The 25874-nt window shown below is 35.4% G+C and overlaps 1 long non-coding RNA gene across 1 annotated transcript; it reads right to left on the bottom strand.

Annotated features, from left to right (window-relative positions):
• Positions 1-560: 560 nt before the first annotated feature.
• LOC134735467 (uncharacterized) lies at positions 561-22761 on the bottom strand. Its single transcript, XR_010118605.1, has 3 exons — positions 22698-22761; positions 21281-21434; positions 561-612 (listed from the first exon to the last, which is right to left on the bottom strand). It is a non-coding gene; the product is annotated as an uncharacterized lncRNA (long non-coding RNA).
• Between the last annotated feature and the right edge of the window lie 3113 nt (positions 22762-25874).

Raw genomic sequence — 25874 nt, 5'->3', positions numbered from 1 at the left:
TGATTTAAAAAAATTATTTTCCCATCCTTTAATTTACTTAAATATAAAATTTCAATGCTTGCATTTATAAACCACAACAAAATCAAAACAAAAGGGAAAAATTCATTTTGTACCTACATAGTTTTAAACACTATTCATTGGAAAATACGTACATTGAAAAAGAATTTCCTTTTATTGCATTTCAAATAATTTTACTCTTCTTAAAATATTTATCAAAATTTCTAATATATTTATAATTTACAATCAATTATATACAAACATTAATTGAAACTAAAATTATTCAAAATTTATTTTCTAACTTTTTGTTCTGTGATCATTTTAGACATTACAAATATTGCAAAAATAGTAAATACAAATCTTGTGTATCCTCTCAGCTTTCTTAATGTTAACCTCATACATAACCACAAATGCAATAACAAAAATCTAGAAATAAGCATTGATTTAACACTAAGCAACAGATATTATTCAAGTGGCTCCCTCTATCTGCCTCATTCTTTTTCTGGTCTAGGATCTAAATCCTGATCACACATTGCATTCAGTTAGCACATGTTCCTACTTACCTCTAATTTGGGAGAGGTCCTCATTCTTTCTTTGTCTCCCATTATCTCAACACTGTTAAAGAACACAGAAAAGTTATTTTCTAAACTGTTTCCTAATTGGGATTTTTATAATATTTCTCCATGATTAAATGCAGGTTATGCATTTGGGGCAGGAATATAATAGAACTGATGCTGCATCCTTCTCAAAGCATTGTATCCAGAGGCACATGAAGTCAACATGTCTAATTATTGGTGTTTTATTTTAAAATGTTAATTTGCAAATATTTTGATCTTCGCAAATACTTACACTTATAATGAAAAAATTAAAGACCAATTGAAACATACAAGGGGTGGATATATAGTTTTTCAAAATTCTTTTAAAAAATGTTTTAAGATCACAGTGTAGACAAATTTTTTAGATATTAATTTATAATGTGAAAGATGATGGATGCAGAAAAGGGTGTGGTCAAGATAGTTTTAAAAAAATATTTAAAAATATGTTTACATATTATTAATTATATTTATTCATTATTTTTATTATTTTATTTTTACATATTTACATATATTTCCTTTATCAATAATTTAAAATATTAACTCCATTAACATTTTTAATAAACTATTTTTAAAAATTAACTTTTTACATTAATAAAACTTTTTTGCTATTGGGAACATATTTATTTGCTAGTGAGAATAATGCAATAAAAGGCAGAAATTCATTACTATTTTAAATCATTACTTATAAGAAACAAAATTGTCTATTAATATGGTATATCCACAAAGTGGAATCTTATACAACTTTTTAAAAAATGATCATTATAATTGTTGACATATGTTGTTTACTATTTATGTTTAGTGAAAATATAAAATTTCAAAATAACGTGCAGAATATGAGTATACTTTCTAAGTGTGTATGTGTGTCTGTTTAGAATAACTTTTAGGAGAATGTTACTCTATTAGAACGTTTAACAATGAATCTCTCTGCATGGTCAACATGTATAGTTATCATAGTACTTTCTATTATCAGCTTAAGAATTCAAAATAAGAACCAAAGCCTTAAGGCTAGTTAAAAATTAAATATTTAGACTATACTTGAATATCTACATGTACATATTAAACGTTCCCAGTGAAAATACAAATATTTTTCAAGTGGTAAGCTTTCTCTTTCATCTAAAGAATATTAAATATTCAGATGCATTATCCAGGCTTATATAGAAACCAGAACCAGTAGACTAATTTTATATCCACCAAGAATTTTACGTACATCTATTAGGCAGCAGTTACGTTTTTAGGTGCTGAGAATACAAAGAAGAATATGACATAGTTAACAGTAAAAGGAGGCCCAAACTTACATTACACAATATGCCTTAATGGACTAGATGCTGTAATAGACTTAACTAGAATTCAAATATTCTTATATGGGCTTCACACACATTAGCTTACTTAGTTTTCTTATGATGACACTGACAAGTAGATAAGTAAATGATACTTATATTTATTCATCATAAAACTGGAGTTCAGAGAGGTTAAGTGATTTTCTTCATTTCATAGGCTACAAAGTGATAAGACTATAATTTTATCCTAGATCTTCAAATTAAAACATACACACTTACATTTGAATAACATTTTTATCTGTATTCCTGAAACCTGGCTACTGTTCATTTTACAAATAATGATTTTTAGAAGATTAACTGCATATTCAATACTCATATTGATGTTAGTCGTCCTTTGTTTCTTTAACATAAAAGATTTAAATGAAAACATGAAATAATTATTTAATGCTTTTAAATGTCATAAATAAATGGAGTCCATTTTTGGACTTTCCATATTTAATATTTTTCTTTTGTTATTTCATTGTGCTATGAATGTACTCCCAGCATAAAATCCATAATATTTGGTTTAATTTATTTTTTGGTGAATCTATCAGCTCTTTGAAGGGAGGGGTTATTTCACATTAATCTCTTTTTCTTACCCTTTAGATTACTCTCTGGCATGCATTATATGCTCAAAAGTTGTTAAATATTTGAATGGATCCCTCGGACCTAACTACATTACATTACCACCAACAAAACATTAAAGGCATAATGATGTTCACTATATCTAGCTAAATTTCAATTTACATGGTTTATTAAAAGAAAACCTAAAATGTGTGTTTCTTGAAAGATTTCCCTTGATTTACTATTGAAATTATTATTTAATTTATTATTGTATTTTATAATTAAATCCTTATTTTGTCTTGGGTAAAATCTTAACTGTTACAAATATTTTAAACATTGGAATTACATGAGAACATAATTCATTATAATGCAGATGTGAGAATATATCAGAAGTCAAATCATGGCTCAAATATGCCAACTACAATTGAAAGTGAATTTACCCTACAAAGCACCCTTCAACACCAAATTTACAAAGGGATTACCTTGTAGCTCTGAGCACATTAAAGTGGATTCGCATGATACACTCTTTATCTAATCAGCAATTGAAAATGCAGTTACAAATATAGGTCCTCGGAGATGTAGTTTTGGAAACCCATTGCAAAATATAACCCTTAATTACCTTCATTGTTAGAAAAGCAATCCAGTGTAAGCTAACACTTTTTTTCCCAGTAAAGAAAGGCTAGCTAAAGTAATTTTATTGACCTAAAGGTAGTGTGTGTCCATGAGGCTAGAAAATAATTATATTTTTTCAAAGACATATTCAGGAAAACAGAAGAGATCAAATTTAAAACTCCTCTTAAATGGTTCATGGAACGGCATTAATAGGAAATCCAACGGGACTTAAGCTAATCTACTTTCTTGGCTAAAACTGAGGATGTGAGCAAAGCGATTTCTATAATGGGTGGATAAAATATATTTTATTCTCTCAATGTTGTTTTGTCTTACAGGGAATATCACTATAAGTGATACTACATAACATTTTATTCATCCCTCTTACATCGTATTATCGGGTAGACATTAAGAAGCACGTATTTGTTTACAGAGTCATAAGGAATTCAGTTTTGGACTCTGCCCCCCAAAAATCCTAGGCTAGTTTTTGATGCCTCCCTTATTCTCTAGTGACACATTGGAATTATAGTCCCAGGGCATTCTCCTTGGTCTTAGTGAAACACTTTTCCGTAGATCTAGGAGCAAAAGTAGAGTAAAAATATCTGGAATTAAGGTACCTATTCATACCTGCTTCAATTCAGTAACCCCTCTCATTTTCCTGATATCAGCTTCAGCTTACGTGAGATTCTTTTTATTCCTGCATCATGCTGTACTCGGCTGTACCTCAGAATTTCAGCACCAGCTGTTCCCTCTGCCTAGAATGTCCTCACTGCTTTGCATATTTGATTCCCTTCTCCTTGCATATTTCATTCTTCAGGTCTCAGATGAAATATCAGCTCCTCATTCATTTAATTCACTCTGTGTTACTTATTCTCACATTTTCATTAACTCTATCAAAAATTTTTTTTAACATTTTCTTGATTACACCACACTTGCCACTGATTTAATTATTTGTGTTATTGTTTGGTATTCTAATACAACTCCTTTCTGACCACTCAGGGACTAGCACTATACTTAGCACGTAGTTGGGGGTTGACAAATATTTATATGGTTAAAACATATTTCTTAAGGTTTTTTCTTTTTTCCCCCCTCTTTTTCTTCTTTCTCCTCCTTTGCAAACTCCTTCTACTCCTTCTTTTGCAGCAATGTAGTTTCAAATATAAAATCAACTTATTATTTTAAAAAGTTTGTAACCCAAAATGTTACATACTGGCTATGCCCAAGAAAGCTTGAGGTTTAGCTCATATTCCTACACTGAATACACATTATATTTAATATAATGAGAACTAACTCTGATTATTATAGACTTGAGATATAAAAGAACTTCAGGTTAAAAAGACGAATTATAATCAGTATACTATTGTACATTCTATCTCCCATTCATAATATGCTTCACATGAACACATTACAATTATCATTAATCTTCCCTGTTGTGAGGCACATGATACATAGTAGATGTTCAGTAAATATTTCCTGAATGCGTGTGTTGATACATCAATTGTGGAATTTAAGGCTGGAGAGCAGGCAAATAAGCTTTCAGAAAAATGTCTAACCACAAGGATTGAAGCAAAAATCATTTCTGATTAACTTAGTTATTTGGAAAATGCATTTCCCCACTTCAGTCTCAAAATACGTTTTAGATAGAGCTTGTAATATGATTTTCAGTGATATCTTAATTATGTTGGCTGAAAATAAAGTGCATTTGGAGCAGAAAATGTAATGTGACGTCACCAGAAGCCAGTTTCTTCTATGGTTCAGGGAAAGATGTGTCAAGTCCCATTGAATTGAGTTTGAAACACAGTTTTGACCATATTGGCTGGGTCCCTGGGCAGGTTACTTAGCCTCTAACCAAGAGTTTACTTGTTTTCAAAATGGAGATAACACCACACCTGGTACATCTGATTATCTGGAAATAACTTCAAAACCCCAATAGCTTCTGGATGGTCTCCTGGAATATTAAGGCATTGTCAAGACCTACACACTAAAGGAAATACGACAGTTTAATGAGATAATTAATAGATAGCAACTTATGACAAATCATTTATTTTAAAACTAATTTTTCCAAAAATGGCATTGAAATAACATTATAGCAAGTATTATCTCAAGTTTAAAATTTAAGTCTCCAAGTGAACCAATAAATAATTATGTATTGCAATTATTTTTTAATATTTTGGGACCACATATATGCCATTTCTAAGAAAGATAGAGGCCCCTTTTGTGTGTAATAGTAATAACTTTCATGATGGGAGTTTGAAGCTCCCAATAAAAGGTCTCCATTCCCTAAAACATCTTTGACGCTGACTACCATGAACCTAAGTCCCTATCATAGCCATACATTGGAATTCCACTGTTTATATGCAAATTTCAAAGTGTAAGGCTGAACCACATGAAATTGATGTGGTTTGAGCATGAAATTGATGGCCAAATACAGGCAATTTAATATGGTTCAACTTTTATATTTAATCCATAATCAGGCATTAACGTCTATGTGAAATTATTTTCAATGGCATCACAAAGCAAACACCAAACAAATAAATAAAAATTAGATAAAATAACCTGGTTCTGGATGAGTTATAAAGAAATCAAAACCAAAGGTAAGACATTATCAGGAAAAAGAGAATCAAGAAAAGAGACTCATAGGTTCTTCATAAATTTTCTTTGATTAGATCTTAGCTAGACATGGCATTTGTGGTACCATCCATCGCATATTGATGAATTTATCTTTGAAAAACTGTGTAAGATAAAAAGTGCAGGCCGGGTGGCCGGGCGCAGTGGCTCACGCCTGTAATCCCAGCACTTTGGGAGGCCGAGGCGGGCGGATCACGAGGTCAGGAGATCGAGACCACCCTGGCTAACACGGTGAAACCCCGTCTCTACTAAAAACACAAAAAATTCGCCGGGCGTGGTGGCGGCGCCTGTGGTCCCAGCTACTCGGAGAGGCTGAGGCAGGAGAATGGTGTGAACCCGGAAGGCGGAGCTTGCAGTGAGCCGAGATTGCGCCCCTGCACTCCAGCCTGGGCGACAGAGCAAGACTCCATCTCAAAAAAAAAAAAAAAAAAAAAAAAAAAAAAAAAAAAGTGCAGGCCGGGTGCAGTGGCTCACGCTTGTAATCCCAGCACTTTGGGAGGCCAAGGCAGGGGGATGACGAGGTCAAGAAATCTACAGTATTCTGGCCAACATGGTGAAACCCCGTCTCTACTAAAAATACAAAAATTACCTGGGCGTGATGGCGGCGCCTGTAGTCCCAGCTACTCGGGCGGCTGAGGCAGGAGAATGGCGGGAACCCGGGCGGGAGGCGGAGCTTGCAGTGAGCCGAGATTGCGCCCCTGCACTCCAGCCTGGGGGACAGAGACTCCGTCTCAAAAAAAAAAAAAAAAGAAAAAGAAAAAAAAGAAAAGAAAAGAAAAAGAAAAACAAGTGCTAACAAGACTATCATGCCTTCTCCAGCACTGGCATATAGCACATATACATAAAGCTGGGACTTAAAAAAAAAATAATCTATAAACCTGACTCAGAAAGAAAATGTAATTTTTGCTAAAAAAAATTATAGTATCTTCAATTATCATTAAAAATAGCAAGCTATAGGTTGTACTAACGATTTATGTTATTATGAAAAAAATGTAGGTATATTGAAGGATCGAGTATTTCTTTCCTCTAATTTCCCAGGGCTTCCCTTTCTGGTGTTCAATACACACAAACACACATGCAACCACCTTAATATACATTATTTAAAAAGTGGGTGAAGGTACTGCTGGACCCAATTAACATAACAACAAAATCAGAGCAAGCCGAGTTCTGAATAGCCTGCCTCAAAACTTCCTGAAAGTTTTTCTATTTCAGTTTGGCACATCAAGTCTGAAAACAAAACAGAACGAAAAGCTTGTCATGGTGTTACTTTTCCTACCTGAGTTGCCAGCACCATCCCCTTTCTTTCCACCCAGCCACAGGTGCATCTGTCCTGCCACTGCCGAATTTGAAGGCTAGGTAGGGGGTATACACATCTGCCCTGGGCAAACACAATCAGTGTTTCCTCCACAAACACAGATTCCCGTGACAGCCAAACAGAAAAGAGGGGGGGAAAAAAAGAGAAGCTGCGGATATTAAATGTCTCTTAGACCTACCACCTGATTCTCATTTGACCCACTCTCTCAGTCTTATAAGCCCACCTTCATCACTTTTTATTCACGTGGCTCTTTTACCAGCTGGGCATATGAAATTCTAAGTCTTCGTATTTTTCCAAGTTACTGCACAACAATCTTAGCAAGACAAGAGAATATTTAAGAAGTCCTTTGCTTTCCATCTTTTTTTAGGTTATTGGACTCTTTTGCAGAGGCTATCAACTCCAACTGTGTAAGGACACCTGTCTACCAAAACAGGCTTGAGATTACTAATTCATTTCACATGGGTCACCAAACTGATATCAAATAGCAGCAGCTCTTGTTTATTACCGGCTTAGATCAGATTCAAACGGGAGACTCAAAGCTAAAAGGCTTAACCTCCAGCCCCTTAACCCTGGGTCACTCCCAATCTGTCTCTGGGGCACTTTTAATTAATGGCAGACTGAAAGGGATTATAAATTCCAGAACTCCCATATACAATCCCTTATAAATGCCTAACTCACTAACAGTCAAGAAGCCTTCCAATCCACACATATTTGTTCACATGATTATATCTACACAAACCAAATTAAGTGGAGACATGAGGAGGCAATCATCTTGAAAATTCAGGCTAAAATAAAAATACTTCAATTGAGGTTTGGGAATTTACCTTTTTAAGATTGGAAAAATGTGCCAGATGATGTCCCTGCATTAATTTTAACTTTGCATGTGCTAGTGCCAAAGGGCAAAAAAAAAAAAAAAAGGTAGAAAATTCAGGTAATTATCTAGACCATTAAAACCTAGCCATCTAATACTGAGAGAAAAATACATATAAAGAGAGGGGAAAGCCTTAAGCAACCAGCTTGAGAAAATTCAGCAATTAGCCAAAATCCAGCATTGCCTCATGGTATAAATATAGTTAAGACTATCGCGGAGTGGAAAAGCAGGATTGGGGGACATCAACTTTACAATTTTTCTGTATTTTGGTTTTCTAATGGAATACCCCAAGGTAAAATAAAGCTCTAGGACCACTAAATGTTCTTTTGGAGTCATGTGCTTCTTTTGGCCATTTCTATATACTTATGACTTTGTTTTAAACTGATTGAGATTTGGTACTTCAGCAATTGTACAGCATATAATTAAATAATCCTTTTCTAAAGCTCCTCTGGAAATAAGTATCTGAATTAAGTCTACTAATATTTATTGTATCCTAATCACACAGGTAACTGTGCACTATGCTAGATCTTCACAAGATGTTAAACTTCTAACATCTTGAATCTTATGTAGCAATCTTATGAAGGTAGTATCATTATCTCTATTATATAATGAAGAAACTGAGGCTTATTTGTAAGAATATCAATTATTTGGTGTATTAAAAAACACAATCATCTGTTATAGGTTGAATTTTGCCCTCATCTAAAAAAAAAAAAGATATTTTGAAGTCTTAACCCTCAATACCTAGAAATGAGACCTTATTTGGAAATAAGTCTGTTGCATGTTTAATCAAGTTAAGAGAACATCACTAGGGTGGGTCTTAATCCAATATCATGTGTGTCCTCATAAGAAGAGGGAAATTTGAACACAGACCCAGAGACACAGGAAGAATACCATATGACGATGGAGGCAGAGAGTGATACATCTACAGGCCAAGGAATGCCAAGGTTTGTTGGCCATCAACATGGGCTAAGAGAGAGGCATGGAACATATTCTTTCTCAGAGTCCTCAGAAGGAACTAACCTTGCCTACACCTTTACTTCGGACTTTTAGGCACAATAATGAAGAGAGAATACATTTATATTATTTTGAGCCAACCGGTTTGTAGTACTTTGATATGATGGCCCTAGGAATCTAATACATCATCCAATGAAGAAGAGATAAAACAACAAAGTGGGGAGTTAATTTTACATATTAAGCAAGTTTAGACAATACTAGCATAAATGTCTTTTATGTTTCTTTAGGTAAATACAGCTGGAATATTTCCAGCAGAAAAATATAAAGTCTGGATTACAAAGGGGCTCTTACAAAGTTGTATCTTGAATTCCATTCTGAACACTCTGACACACACACACACACACACACACACACACACACACACGGATCTCAATAAGGGAGGCCTCATTACCTATGGAGTGAATGCCTAGCTTCTCAGCCTGGCAGTGTCTTTATGTTTTATACTCTTAAAAGATGTCTGATAATTAGGTCTATGAATTCTCCTTCTTTCTCAGGCTCATCTTGTGCTGCTACTATAAAAAAAAACACACTATCCTCCAGATAAACTGAATCCCTGGCTATTTGCCCAAACAGGCGTTCTGCTTTCCCACTTTCTTTCTTTTACTCATGCTGTGCCCATTATATTAAAGTATTGCCCTTCTTCCCTCTCCTTCACCTCACTATATTTAAATCCTTCCAGGCATTAAGACAATTTGATGAGCTATCTCCCGTACTCATCCTTGGCCAATTAGAGAGACTTGGGTTCAGTTATTCCCCTGTCCCCTGTCCTGTACTTTTTGTGACTCTCCTGTGGCTTTTCCAGTTTTGTGCTTTGCCATGTAGTCGTGTGTTTATCTTATCTCCATTACTGTATCAGAAATCTCCTGAAGCGGGTCGTATTCCTGCCTGTCTTATACACCTTCCCTCTACCTCCAGCACCTAGTACAACGCCTTCCACATGGTCGGTCCTCTACAAATATTTGCTGGATTGATTTTAAGTTTGAATTAAACAGCACAGTATCTCTCGGGCTGAAAAATCACATTGCAGATGGCAGGCTTGTATTGCTTAGTATTGCTGCACCAATGGAGCAAGGCATATTGCCGCAAATTCTTCATTTAAATGATGGGAGCTACAGAGGGAAAGGCTTTCTAAAAAAAGATTATCCACAAGCTAAAGCAACAAGAGAAACAGAAAAATGCTATAGAATTGTTTCCAGTTTATTCTATCCATCTAGTGGCAATTCATTTGTCTGGTAAGAATATCTGCTAGATTCCAGTGTTAGATTCAAAGTAAAGCTAATTTGCATTGGCAGAGTGACTTAACTCACTAGTGTATTATTACTATGTAAGCAGGTGTACATGTGACTACAAATAAATGCTTGCTGATGGAATCCCAGCAGGGCTTCTGATGAGTTTTCATTTTGTTGAACCTTACCCAGGAAATTACTGTGTAAAAAGCTTTCTATTAGTTATTTGCCTGAAATATCATTTAGCTACACCTGGCCAAATTCATGGCAATTATACTAACTATACAAGAGGACATTACAAAGATCTCATCAGTCTTTTATATTCATTTTCTCAAATTTATTACTGAGACTATAGAAATACACATACATATATGCATACTCAAATACAAAAAAGCACACATTAAGAGAAACTTAGTATTTAAAAGTGAAGAAAGAAATTTCAAAAGAGGATAACAGAAGTTAATCTTTCCTCAATATGGTATCCACACTAAGAGTTATCAACTCCAAAATTCAAGTTACTGTTTACTAGTAGCCATAAAAGTACGTACAAAATAAATTTATGCATCTTGATTGTAGCCCTAAACATGCTTAAATGGAAACAATATAAACTCTTCTATTGTATTATAGGATACATGAAAAAGCTGACAACGAAAATTAGGACCCTTAGTGTCACAGCATATGACCATATATATCAGTTTTTTCCATAACAAGCTCTGTGATATGATCAAACCCATCATATCTCCATAGCGTGTAATAATGAATTTTGTTATATTTATTAAAATACATCAGTAGATCTGGAGTTTAAGAATATTTTACTCAACAAATATTCATTGTGTGCCTCCTTTGCAGGAGGTTTTTCTGTGATGGGTTCTGTAAGCAGAAACTGTAAGATAATCTCGCATTTCAAAATTGTCACTCTATTTTGAAATAAGAAATAAGACAAATATTCACATGGAAGAAGATGTAAGGTAATGTATGGAATAATAAATGTAATGTATGCCAAATGGCAAAATACTTGCTGCAATCAATCAGTGCTATAGAAGTCCATGGTGGAGTGAGATTGCCAATGGTAAAGTCAATGGTGGTGTGGAAGAGATCAGGAAAGCGTCATAGGGAGGGTGACCATCTATGCTAGTTTGAATGAGTTTCAATTTATACCTATACTCCTGGTGTAACAATGTGACCTGCTTTCACTCTCAAAATTGTTTTGATCTATGGGATAATTATTTGTGCACTCTACCACAGGAGCAAATGAGCAAGTATGGCCTTGAAATAAAGGTAGAATTCGAGCAAGCAGCAGTGAATGTTTCTGGAAATCTGAGACAGGAAAAACGGTGTATGCAAAGAGACGAAAGACCATGAGGCCTAGAAATCAACAGGGTGGATGACAGCAGCTTTTGTGCAATGAGGCCTTGTCTGTATTGTGAACTACAAACAAAACATACATTGGAGACCTGGCCTTCCAGATCCAGCTTTCTCCTGAGAAAACAATAGGGCTTTTTTTCAGAGTATGCTTTAAAGACCATTACTATAGCCTGAATTTATGACAGAAAGAAGAATCATTTGGGAATATGCAGTGATTCCACTCAATGTTCAGTATCTCCTTCTGCCAAGGGTAACCAGATTTAACCAAAAGCAACAACAACAAAGAGAGATCATTCCTCAATTTGAACTCATATAATTGATGAATAATTTTCTAGTATAAGAATGTCCCAGATATTGCATGAGGCATAATGCAAAAGCACTTTTTTAGTGTCAGTATGCTCCAGTTACATAACAGGGGACATACACTAAAATTCTGCTGCTTGTCTGGGATTCAGATTTGACTGGGTATTCTCTATTTTATCTGGCAATGGTATTTCTGCCTCATCAACCTTAAGGGGTTTCGCTTAGTTACTTTTAGGGTTGACAAATCTCTCCAAGCCTTGACTCAAAACACCAGCTTCTTTAGCTTTCAAAGGTAATTGCTGTTTTGAATTTAGGTGTTAAGAGAGACTTGTATAATTATTTATTGATGTTTTTCTGATTTTTTTTAGTTCCAAGTTTATTTATTATATGCTATGGATTAAAACTCAATTTCTAATTTAGATTATCCTCTAAAGTAAGTAAAAATAAAGGTATGTACTGATCACATGAGTTCAACTGACGCCCATTTTTCATCATCGGGCACTTTAAAATTTGAGGCAAAATCTTCAACCAAATAAATCATGTAATGTTTTCCAAGCTCCCGAATTTCCTCAGTTCCCTTTCACGATGATCGTATGAGGCATTCCACAGAGCATAAGTGAACAAACAGGCTCAGGGAGTTTGGGGACGCATTTCAAAGTCCCCTTAACTACTAATGGTGCTAACTTTTGTACCTAGAACACATAATGGCAAATTTAGTCAATTTATTTACACTATAATATAACTGTCTCCCAAACAGCAATAAACATTCCTTGTCATTACTTTCCAATGATTCTCAAAACTTCCTGATATGCAAGTGAAAATAAGTTGCTGCTTTCTGATTAACTATGTGAATATTCTCCTCCTGTGTTTTCTCATTTGGTTAATAAATAATGAAAATGACAGTGAAATATTTTCACTTGTTGCAAGCACTGTGCTAAGCATATTAACATGTTGCATTTTACTCGATGTCATTAAAATGTCATTGAATGATTGTGTTCAATAATCAGGAATTCCTTAAGCCATTGGAAGTATGAAAAATGACAGCAGTTTACAATCTTCTGACACATGGATATAACCTTTTGACAGGTATTACAGGAGATAAACTTTTACATCTTAATGTTCTCTATTTGACGGACAGATGGTGCTAGATCAAGAAACAGACTTTGAAGCCTGAAAAAGAACAATTGTCAACAACAGGAAAAATGGTATTTATTCTCCATGAACACACACACAAAAAATCAGTGTCAAAAAAATATTAAAATACTGAAGTATCAAGAATTTATGTTGGTGGTTACAGATATTTATAAGAAATTATTTTAATGTTGGAGTTAATAGAAATTCAATGAACAAATAGCCAATAGCAGCTGATTCCAGAAACTGCTAAAAACTCACAGGGATTCCAGAAATTGCTAAAAACTCACAGGGATTCCAGAAATTGCTAAAAACTCACAATGATTCCAGAAATTGCTAAAAACTCACAACTTTGTTTTCAAAGTTTTCAAAGCTCTGATCCAACATCAGTTACCCTCTAGCCCTGAAACTCTGTTACCACATCAGAGACACCTTTCTTGTCTTTTTTCCCTTCCTGCTGCCTGCCTATCTGTGGGGAGTGAGAGGTATTTTCTCACCATTCCAAGCAATTCTTTGGTTTCCCTGTATCCTTTGTGTCCCACCACCTAATCCAAAAGACTCATTTCAAAGCTCCTCTTGGTTCCAGTCTTTAATCTGAATGGCCGGCCTTAATCAAATGCAATGGATTGTACAGGCCGTATGATGACCAATAAATTCTCTCACTTGTCAGGCAGGGCTCATTTCACATATATGTAGCAACATAACAGTGAAAATACAGGGGAGTAAGTAGCCTCCTTACTTTTAGGCCAACATAATAAGGCATTAGCCACACAATTGTCAGAGTATGTAAGCCAATTATATGCACATACAGTAACCAGAAAATAATGTTCTTTCACTAGAGAATAAAAAAAGAAAGAAATCTATTAAGATATTTTCTAGTATAGGGAGTGAAATCTGAGATTACTTAGAAGTGACATAAAAGGTAATGGCCTTCTTTCACGTAATTGTGAATCACTTAATAGGATGGCCCAAATAAATAAAGAGAAAAGCCTGGAACAAATAGAGAAAGCCAAACACCAATGATTCATCACTGAATTATTTTTGTTTGGAATTTCAAATTTTAAAATGTATGAAATAAAACAACTTTATAGAAAGTGAAATTTTAAATGAAAAATTTTTAAGCTGGAGCACATTGTTATAGATTATAGCAAAATTTCACTGGGGATTGTAAAGACCCAAACAAAACAGATCATACAGAGGTACAGGATTGCTAGAATGGAAAATGTGTCTGTGATCTGACATTTATAAGTGACGCCATTCAGTTTCCCCTTGCCTGCCGGCCTCTCTTTGTTTGAAATAGTTGCAATGCTGGGATCGTCTGTCCACTTCCATTAACTTGCTAGTCTTACTTCTAAGTTCCATATCCCTGATAGGGATATATTCCAAGATATGCTATCCATTGGGAATATTGTTCAAAGAGATGCAACCTATCAGGAATGTTGTTAAGAGGATTTCTGCACCGATTTTGAGTTGGATTAGACATCTTTTAAGTTTCTTAAATTTCAGTGGCTTATAACTATATTATGATTTTCTTCTAAATAATAGATATTTTTGTCAAAGCACATTAAGACTGTGGCTATACAAAGCAGATTAGCAAATGAATTGTTCTCTTTGCATAATAGCATTATTGAACTTTTTATGAATAATTAATTATGATCTTGATTTCAATTGTCCATGCAACATAAATTTTGTATTTCCAAAAGGGAGCATTTAGCCTCTATTTTGAAAACCAACATTGTCAGGCCATTCCATGAGTATGTTAATTTCATTTCAGGACATATCTTCTTCATGAAACTCTTTTAGACACTCATCAACTACAGATTAAATGGTTTTTTGATCTATATCAGGCATGACAGCAGATGTGAATCTTGGTTTATAAACTCAAGCTTTTCATTTATATTTATCATATTCTTTATATGTATTTAAAATAAAGGTTAGCATAAAATTCCATCTTAGGCATTACTAAAGTTTCCTCCCCAAGTACAAAGCTTCTTGAGCCTCATATAGCAAAAAACACTGGCAGCCATCCTACCCCCTTCAATGGGGACTCACCTTTCTACATTGTTATCAGTACAAGGCTCTTTATCCCTGCTGAACTCTTCTGATGATTCTGCTGCTTCTATGCTTAAGGCGTGAATCTTTGTTACAATGTTGGCAATCCCTATGTCTAGAGTTCTGCCTCCAAATGCACCATACCCCCAATGACACCACGTGCAGCTATCTGAGGACTTGCCATCTCACCTGGAGACTGTCACCATAAATCTCTGCTACACGTGGGAAAAAGCTGACCCTCAGCTTCTTTATAACCAGAAGTCTCTCTTCCTGCTGTCTACAGTTGTATTTTTCTGTTTGTTGTTGTTGTTGTTGCTGGTGGTGGTGGTGGTGGTGTTATTGCATCTCAGGCCTTTTCTGCCTAGTTACTTGCTTAAAGAAGAAAAAAATAGAGATGGACCAAACGTAAACTAATAACTCAAGAAATAATTCTTCACCAATGCCATTAGACCATTTACCTCTAATGAGCACTTGTTATTTCCCTGAGAAGAATGTACTGTATCATTTGATCTAATCATCTTTTACCTGATGTTTCTCACTGCTATCTACGTAACTAATATGGGAACTATCCGTGCCAGGGTTTTTTTTTTGTTTGTTTGTTTGTTTGTTTTTTGAGACGGAGTCTCGCTCTCTCACCCAGGCTGGAGTGCAGTGGCGCGATCTCGGCTCACTGCAAGCTCCGCCTCCCGGGTTCACGCCATTCTCCTGCCTCAGCCTCTCCGAGTAGCTGGGACTACAGGCGCCCGCCACCACGCCCGGCTAATTTTTTGTATTTTTAGTAGAGACAGGGTTTCACCGTGGTCTCGAGCTCCTGACCTCATGATCCGCCCGCTCGGCCTCCCAAAGTGCTGGGATTACAAGCGTGAGCCACCGCGCCCGGCCTTGTGCCAGGGTTTATGTGACAATAAATCAGTCTTCAGTGTTCAGCCTGTGAGGGTTGTGAGGAGGAAAATGTCTTAGTGGTTCCCGTTACACAGCGTCTAGCACTTATGTCTGGTCTTCTCTAAAACTGTTAAACCAACAATATTTCCTTAATTTGATAAATAATTTCTGTGATGACAATCTGCTCCATTAAAGCAGGATAAGCACAAAATAAAAGTTGGTTTCTTTTGTGTTTCTCAGGTAGGACATAGCATTTCACCAGCAATCTTTACTTGCATTCATTTTGAATCATCTTCATTTTGTATGAAGCCCTATGCTTAATGTAACAAAAAAATTTATCATTTATTAACTTAAATTCAAAGCTCTCATCTTGAAGTAAAAGATAAATATTAGTGGTAAGAATAAATCTATATCCAGGAGTTTACTCAAAATTATCTAAACAATAGAATGACTGTAAAATGTTTTTCAAAAAATAATCATATGTTTTTTGAAGTGCGCTGGTATAAAAAAAATTGAAGAACAATTTGAGATAATGCACAACAACCCACTGGGTTTGCGAGTGACTAGGCTGTGATGTTTTGGAGTCTGAATCTAGTGAGAACAACAGGGCATTTTTATCTTAATGAAGGATAGTAATGATGGCATGGTATTCTCACTGATGACATGAATTTTGACAGTTCTTGATAATTTATGTATTTTGTCCATGTATCATATTTATAGAGTTGAATTCATCTTGTACAAATTTATTGGATATATATCCCATTTCTTTTTCTTTCTTTTTTTTTTTGAGATGGAGTCCTGCTCTGTGGACCAAGCTGGAGTGCAGTGATATGATCTCAGCTCACTGCAACCTCTACCTCCCAGGTTCAAGCGATTCTTCTGCTTCAGCATCACAGGTAGCTAGGACTACAGGCATGCGTCACCACACCCTGCTAATTTTTGTATTTTCAGTAGAGACGTGGTTTCACCATGTTGGCCAGGCTGGTCTTGAACTCCTCACCTCAGGTGATCCACCCACCTTGGCCTCACAAAGTGCTGGGAATACAGGCGTGAGCCACCATGACTGGTCCATATTTCCTAATACATAACATGGAAAGAAAAAAAGGAGAAAGCATAGAGGAGATGACCTGGCTGAATCTGATCTGCTGTTTCAATCATTTAATCTTTTGGAGTTAAGTTGTTTAGATTTCATCATTAATCCGAGCAATTCATGTCATAGATACGCAAAATAAACAGTCAGCTACTATATAAACATCCACTGTATCTTATCTTGAGAAATATGTATTATACAGTGTACAGTATATAACAGAAATGTATCCCAAATACACAGTTTATAAAATATTCTGGTTTGCAGATATATTTCTAAAATAAATGAGTATGAACAAGACACCGCTGAGGTGCCATTGATGGAATATTCACATTGTTATTTTCTACCTAGTTTCAATATTGTACATGCACTGACTTTGCAATCCTTCTCATCTCACATCCATTAGGAAGACTTTCAGGGGAAGAGGGTGAGAATAGAAACCAGATACTATTATCATCCGGTGTGAAAGTGTTGAAGGGATTGAAAAGATTGATAGATTAGGTATGTTTCAAACAGAAGAGTGAATACAGACCCTATGTGGTGGAGTGTAGAATCAGGATTCACTGTGAGGCCACCATTTACTTTCAGAAATTATCTGACTCTAAAGCTGAAAAGAACATCCAAGGTAATTTTGTCCATCCTTTTCTCTAGGTAATTTATTCAAAGCCCATAGTAACTCATGATAGAATTAGGCCCACAACTATTATTATACAAATTCTAAGGTTCTGTTTGAATTACAGGAGGGTCTTAATAATATATACCACTGCAATGAAGTATCTTGTGCATAATGGACACTTATGTGCATTAAATGTATGCATTAAATAATTAATTTTCTGGGAACTATTCATAAAATGAAAGAAAAAAATTGTCATCATTTACTGAAAATGGTAGCATTTTATAGACATAATTTCAGATTAGTGAACGCCAAATTAAAATTTCTCTTTTCACTCTCATCTCTCGCAATATTCATGGTCTCAGAACTTCATCTTTTCTATAAACTTAAGTACTTGCTTTTTTATTCTTGTCTCTTTTTTTTCCATTTACTCAATTAGGAAAACAAGAGATAATTCAGATTCTTAAGGTGAACATTGTTTCATTTTCCTTTGTTCAAAACCACTTATACTGACACCTTTCAGAGTCTATTTCTCTTATTTAAGACTCCCCTGTGCTAGTTCTCTGTCTTTTATGAGGAAATTTCCTGAGATTTACTCTGTACTGTGAAACACAGCCTAAGCAGCTGTGTGTATGCGCCAGCAATACCAAACTTCCAGGGCTGTTGTTTCTCTTCTCATTGCCAGGCTCTTGTTTATTTGTTTGTTTGTATTGGAATGGTCCGACGGGAACTAACGGGAGTCTACCTGCAAGGCCTGAGTCCTCCATGTTCTCAACATGAGCGTAAGAAGCCAGGCTGTGCACACGGCAATGCCAGCAGCCTGCGCAAGTCACTGCAGTTCCCATGGTACAGCTCTGCAAATTTTAAATATTCCTGTCGGGTTGCATTTTACACAACACTACCACGATACATAGAATAGATCTGGACATTTCTGAGGTGAGGGAAATGAATGCGATGACGAGGAATTAGGAACAGTCAGGCTCACTAGCTGCCTGGAAAAACTGCCCTTAGATCAGAAATCTAAACACACACACACACACACACACACACTCTCAATAAGCCAGTCAGTCAGTCGTCCATGAAGACCCTTGTAAAGAAAATGAGGCTATTTTGTCAAAATGATCCTCATGTTTTCTGAGGGCCGTCCTGCTAAAAATACAGCTTCTCCAGAGAAACAGCGACATGCTCTCCCTAAATAGCTGCATTTGGCTTGTACCACTGCTTGTCCTTATCTTCACTGAATAAGAACTGTCTAATACATTTCTAAACGAAACTAATTTTTGGACTCAGTCGCATTGCACATTTGACAATCCCTTCCAGATGTGATTCTATAGAACTATCTCTCACACTTACAAAATGGGCAAAGGGAATTTGGAGATGTCACATAGCAAATCACTTTTTCTGGCCCTTCCAGGATTGAAGAGGAGGGTGGTCCATACGACATTGAAGATAGGTGAGTCACACGCTGGGCTTTGAAAAGAAAAGCATTCCCTTGAGCTGTGAATAGGAGCTCTGTATTCCCCTTTGAGGCTAACTGATACCCTGTGATGAAAAACACTGTATAAACCCAATAAGCTTTTGTTCACAGCACCAGCAGGTGTTGTTAAAGCCTTCTGTCCCAGCTCTGACAATGTTCCAGAAACCTGACCTGCCACACACAATACGAAGGCCCTGAACAGAACAGTTAATTGTGCCAGATTGTGCAATTCCATAGTGATACCTCATGGACAAAAACAACAGATTTTATGGTTTTATTTTTATATTGATAATCACAGTAGATAAATGGATGTGTTTGCACACACACACGACACACACACACACCTTCACATACACATATACACTCTTACAGTCCCCACAATAATACCAGGCTCAGACTTCCATCTCAAAATGCAATGGCTCTTGAGAAGTTGTCATGCAATTGCAGTACAATTGATGAGAATGTTATGAATTAGCTCTGATTGCAATATGTCCAACTTCTTCAAGATCCAGTACTACTCAATTTTAATCTTTATCAATACTTAGAGATATTTTTGTACAATTCAATTAAGCATAATCAACAATGGTATATCCAACTGCTTTGCTCTCATTGTTACCATCTTGGAACAATGATGTCAACCTGCTTATTAAGATGGTAAAAAATACCTGTGGCAAAAAAAAATAGATTTTATTAAACAGGCACTGTATAGGGAAGTGGAAAATTGGGATAATTACTTGGAAAAATGTAAGGCAAGTAAAGACTTAGAAAGCAAATATGCAAATAAAATATACAAAAATAGCAATTTAATTCATTGTTATCTTCTAAAAAATTCCTTTAGCTATCACCCAGCCTAAAATGTTTTTCTTGAGTTTCACTGTTTAAATATCTGTAGCAAAGAAAGTTTTGCAAAGTTTGAACCTCACTGACCACCTAGCTTATGGTTTTATAGCCAGAAATATCTGGGTTCAAATAATTATTCTACTTTTTAATCATATGTGGATCCAGTAAGTTACTTATCTGGTGTAAGCCTTAATTTATGCATCAGATTCTTATAAATTTGTTTGGAAATATATTTATAATCTCACTTAATTTAAGTGCTTAGCCCAGTGCCTGGAGCATAGTTAATGATACATTGTGACTATTAAACTGTTTTCATAGAATTCTGCTCTACTGGGGGGTGTAGAGTAGGAAAAAGAACTCAAAAGATATATCTTAATAAGTTTTATCACTTTTAGTCATATGATTTTTCATTCTAAGATTAATACAGTTTGAGTTTTTATCAATAAAAAAGTAACAAAGAAAAAAACAAAGAAAATATATAGCAATAAGTATGAGATGGATAGAAACAAAGAAAAATGTAGCAATAAATATGAGATGGATAGAAAGTAAGATAGAAGATTTTCTCTTGCCTACAAGTCTGAGTTGCTCCATGAAGTGAGAGTGGCTCTGCTTTATGAGTCACTCAGGAGTCCAGACTCCTTCATTCTTATTGTGCCTAGAATGTTGCCTTCATTCATACTATGAAAAGAATGATCTTCTAGGCCGGGCCTGAGGGCTCACACCTGTAATCCCAGCACTTTGGGATGCCAAGGCAGTCAGATCACATGAGTCAGGAGTTCAAGACCAGCCTGGCCAACATGGTGAAACCCCATCTCTACTAAAAATACAAAAATTAGCTGGGCATGGTGGAGTGGGCCTATAGTTCCAGCTACTAGAGAGGCAGAGGCAGGAGAATCGCTTGAACCCAGAGGCAGAGATGGTGGTGAGCCAAGATCAGGCCACTGCACTCCAGCCTGGGTGACAGAGTGAGACTCCACCTAAAAAAGAAAAAAAATAAAGATCTTCTCCATGTCTGTGCTGTAGCCAGTAATCAGGTAGGAAGAGGAAATGGAAGCCAGGCACCTGGAAATTTTTCACTTTAGTTCTTACAATCCATTAGCCAGATTACATAAGCACATAGAGCCATAAGAGCAGCTGAAAAGTATTGTCACTGCCATGTACTTCATCAAAGCTCAGCGAGTCAAATTGCTAAAACAAAGGAAAGGGTAGATAGGGAAAGACAGTTGTGAATTTATTTCAGAAAATTTATGCATCAGTTATCCATTGCTCCATAACAAACCATCCCACAACTTAGTAGCCTAGAACAATAATCATTTGTTTAGCTCATGATTTTTTAAATTAGCAATTTAGATTGGGCTCCACTGAATGGTTTTAGCTGGCTTGGTGGGACTCACTCATGTGTCTGTGGTTAGCTGAGGTTTTGCAGAGGGGCAGGGCTGGCTGGCAGCTGGAGTGCTTTGACTCTCGTCCTCCAGCAGGCTATTCTGGTCTGTTCGCCTGGTGGCTGTGCAGGGTCTTTCACTTGTACAATGTCACTTCTGCTACATTCTGTGGGCCAGAGCAAGTCATGAGGTCAGCAATGACTTAAAAGGTGGCAACACATTATACCCCTTGATGGGAAGAGCCAAAGGTCACACTGGCAGAGAACGTAGAGAAGAAGAACTTGTCCCAATTTGTGTAATCTATCACAGAGGATAATCAAATCGGGTTTGCTATTCACAAATTTACTGCAGTAGAAATATGAGAGAGCACTCTTATTGCAAAATGTGATACTAATTAGAGACATATCGAGTTACTCAAGAATGGATATGGATACAAATGTAAAGTCCCTAGGTCATACATAGTTATGAACGCGTGCACGCACACTTGCGTAATATTTAAATATGATCTAGACCTTCTGCAGTATACACCTAAGCCATGTGTTAGGGGATAGCCGATCTCTGTTTTGGTGGCTATGGACTCTCCAGTGATCTGGAGTAAAGAAAAGAAAACATCCATATCATCTAACGATAATAGAAGTCCAATAAATATTACAAAGTAGTGGCAAAAAAACTGGCCTGCATATCAGAATAGCTGAATTTTAATTCAATCTAGGCCTCACAATTTAGATGATATTTACGTTTGCTTTGAGCTCACTTTTCATTGTGCATTTTGTAAGGTTTTACTAAATTATATAATATTCCTTCCTGTTTCGACTAGTGTTTCTGAATCACGAAGACTGGCAAAAAAAGTGACTTGTCCTTTCAGGTGACTACAAAACTATTAATATATGAGTGAAAAAAGAAATACAAATAATCAGGGTACCTAGTGTGAAATATCAAGATATATGGAAATGTATATACCTGTCTAAATTGTGTACATAGGAACTAAAGTCCTAAAATATACCATGTCTGTAAGCCAACTACAGAGATACTTTTTCTTCAGAAGAGACCAATGTTATTATTTAAAGTAATAATAAGTCATTGATTTATGTATGGTAAATATCCCACAAAAATTATAATTAGAATTCAAATACATTTATATAATTTATTATAGAAAAAGGTTTCAACTGAATTTGTTTTTTAATAAATACATAATTGAGTTCTAGATACGACCCTCCTATATTTTCATAATTGCAGGATATATACACCTAGATAAGAATTTATTTTTTTCCTCGTACCGTATGGCCTTAGAAATCCAACACTAAGTCATTTTTCTTCCACAAAACAGACACTAGAATGACAACCAATTTTTCATTCAACAAGAAGTATGGTGTAATCCACAAAGATGTGCACAACACAACATATGGCTACCTAAAACATATATTCATACCTCCATAGTTAGCTACAGTTTAGGAAATGCCTCAAACTTTTAAAGAACCCTGTAGATTGAACAGCCTAGTGGTTATCGAAGAGTGGTGGCAGAACAATAACCAGCGGCATAAGTGTTGCCCAGGAACTTATTTGAAATGCTAATTATCCCACCACACCCAGACAAACTGAATCAGAAACCATTTGAAAGGGTGAGGGTGTTTTAACAAGCCCTACAGGTGATACTGATGCATGCTAAGGTTTGAGAACACTAAACTAGTGGATACTACTTAGCAAATTATCTAGAAAGTATATTTGGAAACATCAGAATGGAATCGGCTCATTATGCTGCCATCTAATTATTACTATCTTCTGCTTTAAATAGATCAACAAAAGTTGCCTATGTTCTCTACAAGAATAATGTCTTTGTGTACATTATGGCTCTCTGAAAAAAGTAATGCAACTTTACCTGGAGAAATGTGGGCCATATGCTTAGTATATAAAAGAAACCAAATAAATATTTGTTGACCTGATGTATTATCATTTCATACAAGATCCAAAGAAAATTATTTTTAAAAATGCTGTAAGAAGATAACTTCAATATTTCAATGAAAAAGGGATTCCAACCGGTTATATTGTTTTAAAATCAGAAAGAACCATGTGGTTTGACAACTTCTTTTTACAAGAAAAAAGTCACAGCTCACAGGGGGTCAGGTGATTTTTTCAAGGTCAAATCAATTTGTAGTGACGGAATTTGGACAGGAATTGAGGTTTCTAACTTATAGTCCAGTATTTCTTTCTTTAAAATCCAGCTTTCCTGAAGAAGTAGAGCTCTAGAGAAGTATTTCATTGTTTAAAATAATAACATAAAAACCAAATGAAAAAAATAAGCCTTTATGTGAATAGAACAATAGCAGAGGATGCAATTAGTCCATACAATATGGAAGAAATAAAATTTTAGATTTTGCAAAGACTTTTTCTTTCTTTCCTTTTTTTTTATTTTTTTTATTTTTTTACAGGAGATCGACTTTTTCATTTTAAATCTTAAATAAGACATGACACCCCAGAATGTGGAGGCTTTAACTAAAAGCTTTTTTTTTTTTATTTCTTAAAAATCCTTTAAGCATAAAGAAATCAAACTCCTTACCTAGAAAAACTCTTTTTATAACATCAAAAGGAGATAAATCCACAAAAGAGAAAAAAATAACTGTCAAAGGGGATTGTCATAGCAACCAGATAAGAACAAACCTGGCATAGAAAGCAACCTGATTATTTCTTCTTTTTAATCAAAATTACATATCATCAGGATCTGAAGCAAAACAATTGGAAAACCAGCAAAATAATTTCAAAGTATACCACAGGCACATTAGTGATTATTAACTCTCTCAGCACCTGAGGCAGATGCAATTATTAGTTAATACAGAAATCATTTATTTTCGTAAGATTTCCAGCTTCATTCCTTCCCTCTACTTCATATATTTAAAAGTTACTAAAGTGGTTTTTTCAAAAACATTTAAATTTATTTTTTATGTTCCTATGAAAAGTCAGTTAATACTGACTCTCAAGATTTTAAAACTGGTTTTATACAATATTCATATTTTACAGTTAGCGCTTCATGGACAAGTAATACTGACTTACATAGCTTTCAAAAATGTTCATGTTTACTTGGTTTTGCAAAAATAGTGTATTGTTTATGAATCTGAGTTTAGTCTCCTACTTGTAGTGACGTCTTTGTAACAAGATATAGAACAGAAATCCGTGTGATAGACACTTATTTTCCGTTTTCTGCAGTGTCATGTGTCTAGAGGAGTAGGCTGATGAAATGTGAGCTGCAGAGTACAATGACCCTCACAAAATAGCCTCAGCAAATTTCCATGAGGCCAAGACATGTCAACCATATTTCTTGGGTTGGTAGATCATTGCTGCCCTCTTCAACTATGGTAAATTGTGAAAGATGTGGATTGTCCTAATGGCCCCTGGGTAGATGCTTACAAATCTCTAAAATAAAATGCTACCACTGCAAAAAAGAACATTAATTCTTCTAAGAAAAAATTAGATGAGTTTCAATGCACAAAAATATTTGTGAATGTGCAAAACAAATTGCCATGAAGACACACCTATAACCTCTCCATTTATTCCCATATCCACAACAAGTTGTTCAAGAAAAATGAAATTCTCAGTTTACCTCAATATCCAATTGAAAGCTGCTGCTACCAATGGGACATGGCTGTCAGAAGGCATGAACAGGGAATGCCATAGCCAGAACAAAAGAGAATAAGCATTATCCTTTTCCTTAGTGGACACTCAACTGTGCCTTGGAATGAGCATGGAAAGTTTCTCCTCTGAAAATAAAGTAGCAGCTACATAGTGCTGATCAATCAGATGGTTGCATTAGTGTATCTTACTTCTTGAGTTCTAACTGAATGTCTGAGAACTTGTGTTCCTACTAGAAAGAAGAAATAAGAAAGTAAACCCAAATGAACATTGATTGCATAAAAAATAAGAATACAGATATGCTAAAAATTGTGTCTTAGGTCAGATTTTGTAGAAGCAGAGTCTGAGGTGAAATTCCTACGGAAATAATTTATTGCGAAGACTTTATTATGCTTCATTCAATAGCTAATAGAACAAATAACAAAAATGATATCAAGAAGGACATGCATCTGAATTTTAAAATTAGTTATGACTAGCATGCATGACAAAATAAGACCAAAAGAATAAGAAAGGTCAATGAAGTTAAAATGCTCTAAGTTATATGCATTGCATGCTGCATTGTAAAGTTATTAACTTATTAAATCAGATTATTTTTAAATACATTGAAAATATCTAAGATTATTAATTTATCTAACAGTTGAGAATGAATATTGTAAGCTCTTGGATAACTGGTAAGAGGAAACTAAAAGATTGATTAATATGTAGCCTCAGAGATTGTCTTAAGTTGGCTTCTCTAGAAGTAGCGCCTGAGTTGGGAATTCTGTGGAAGTGACTGTTGAGGAAGTAATTGCAAATAAACCTGTGAAGCATGAGGAAAGTGGGAAAGTACAAGGGAGAAAACAAAACAAAGGTGTAGTTTCAGGAGTACCTTAGCTTCAAGGGGATCCCACCCAGTATTCTTGAGCATAATCATGACAGAGTTATCCCAACTTTAAGTTAAGGGACTAGGTTTTTGTATGCTGTCATTTCAGCCAGTGATTGGCTG

This window comes from Symphalangus syndactylus, chromosome 21, assembly GCF_028878055.3.
Source record: "Symphalangus syndactylus isolate Jambi chromosome 21, NHGRI_mSymSyn1-v2.1_pri, whole genome shotgun sequence".
Lineage (NCBI taxonomy): Eukaryota > Metazoa > Chordata > Mammalia > Primates > Hylobatidae > Symphalangus > Symphalangus syndactylus.
This window is presented reverse-complemented; position numbering and strand designations above follow the sequence as displayed.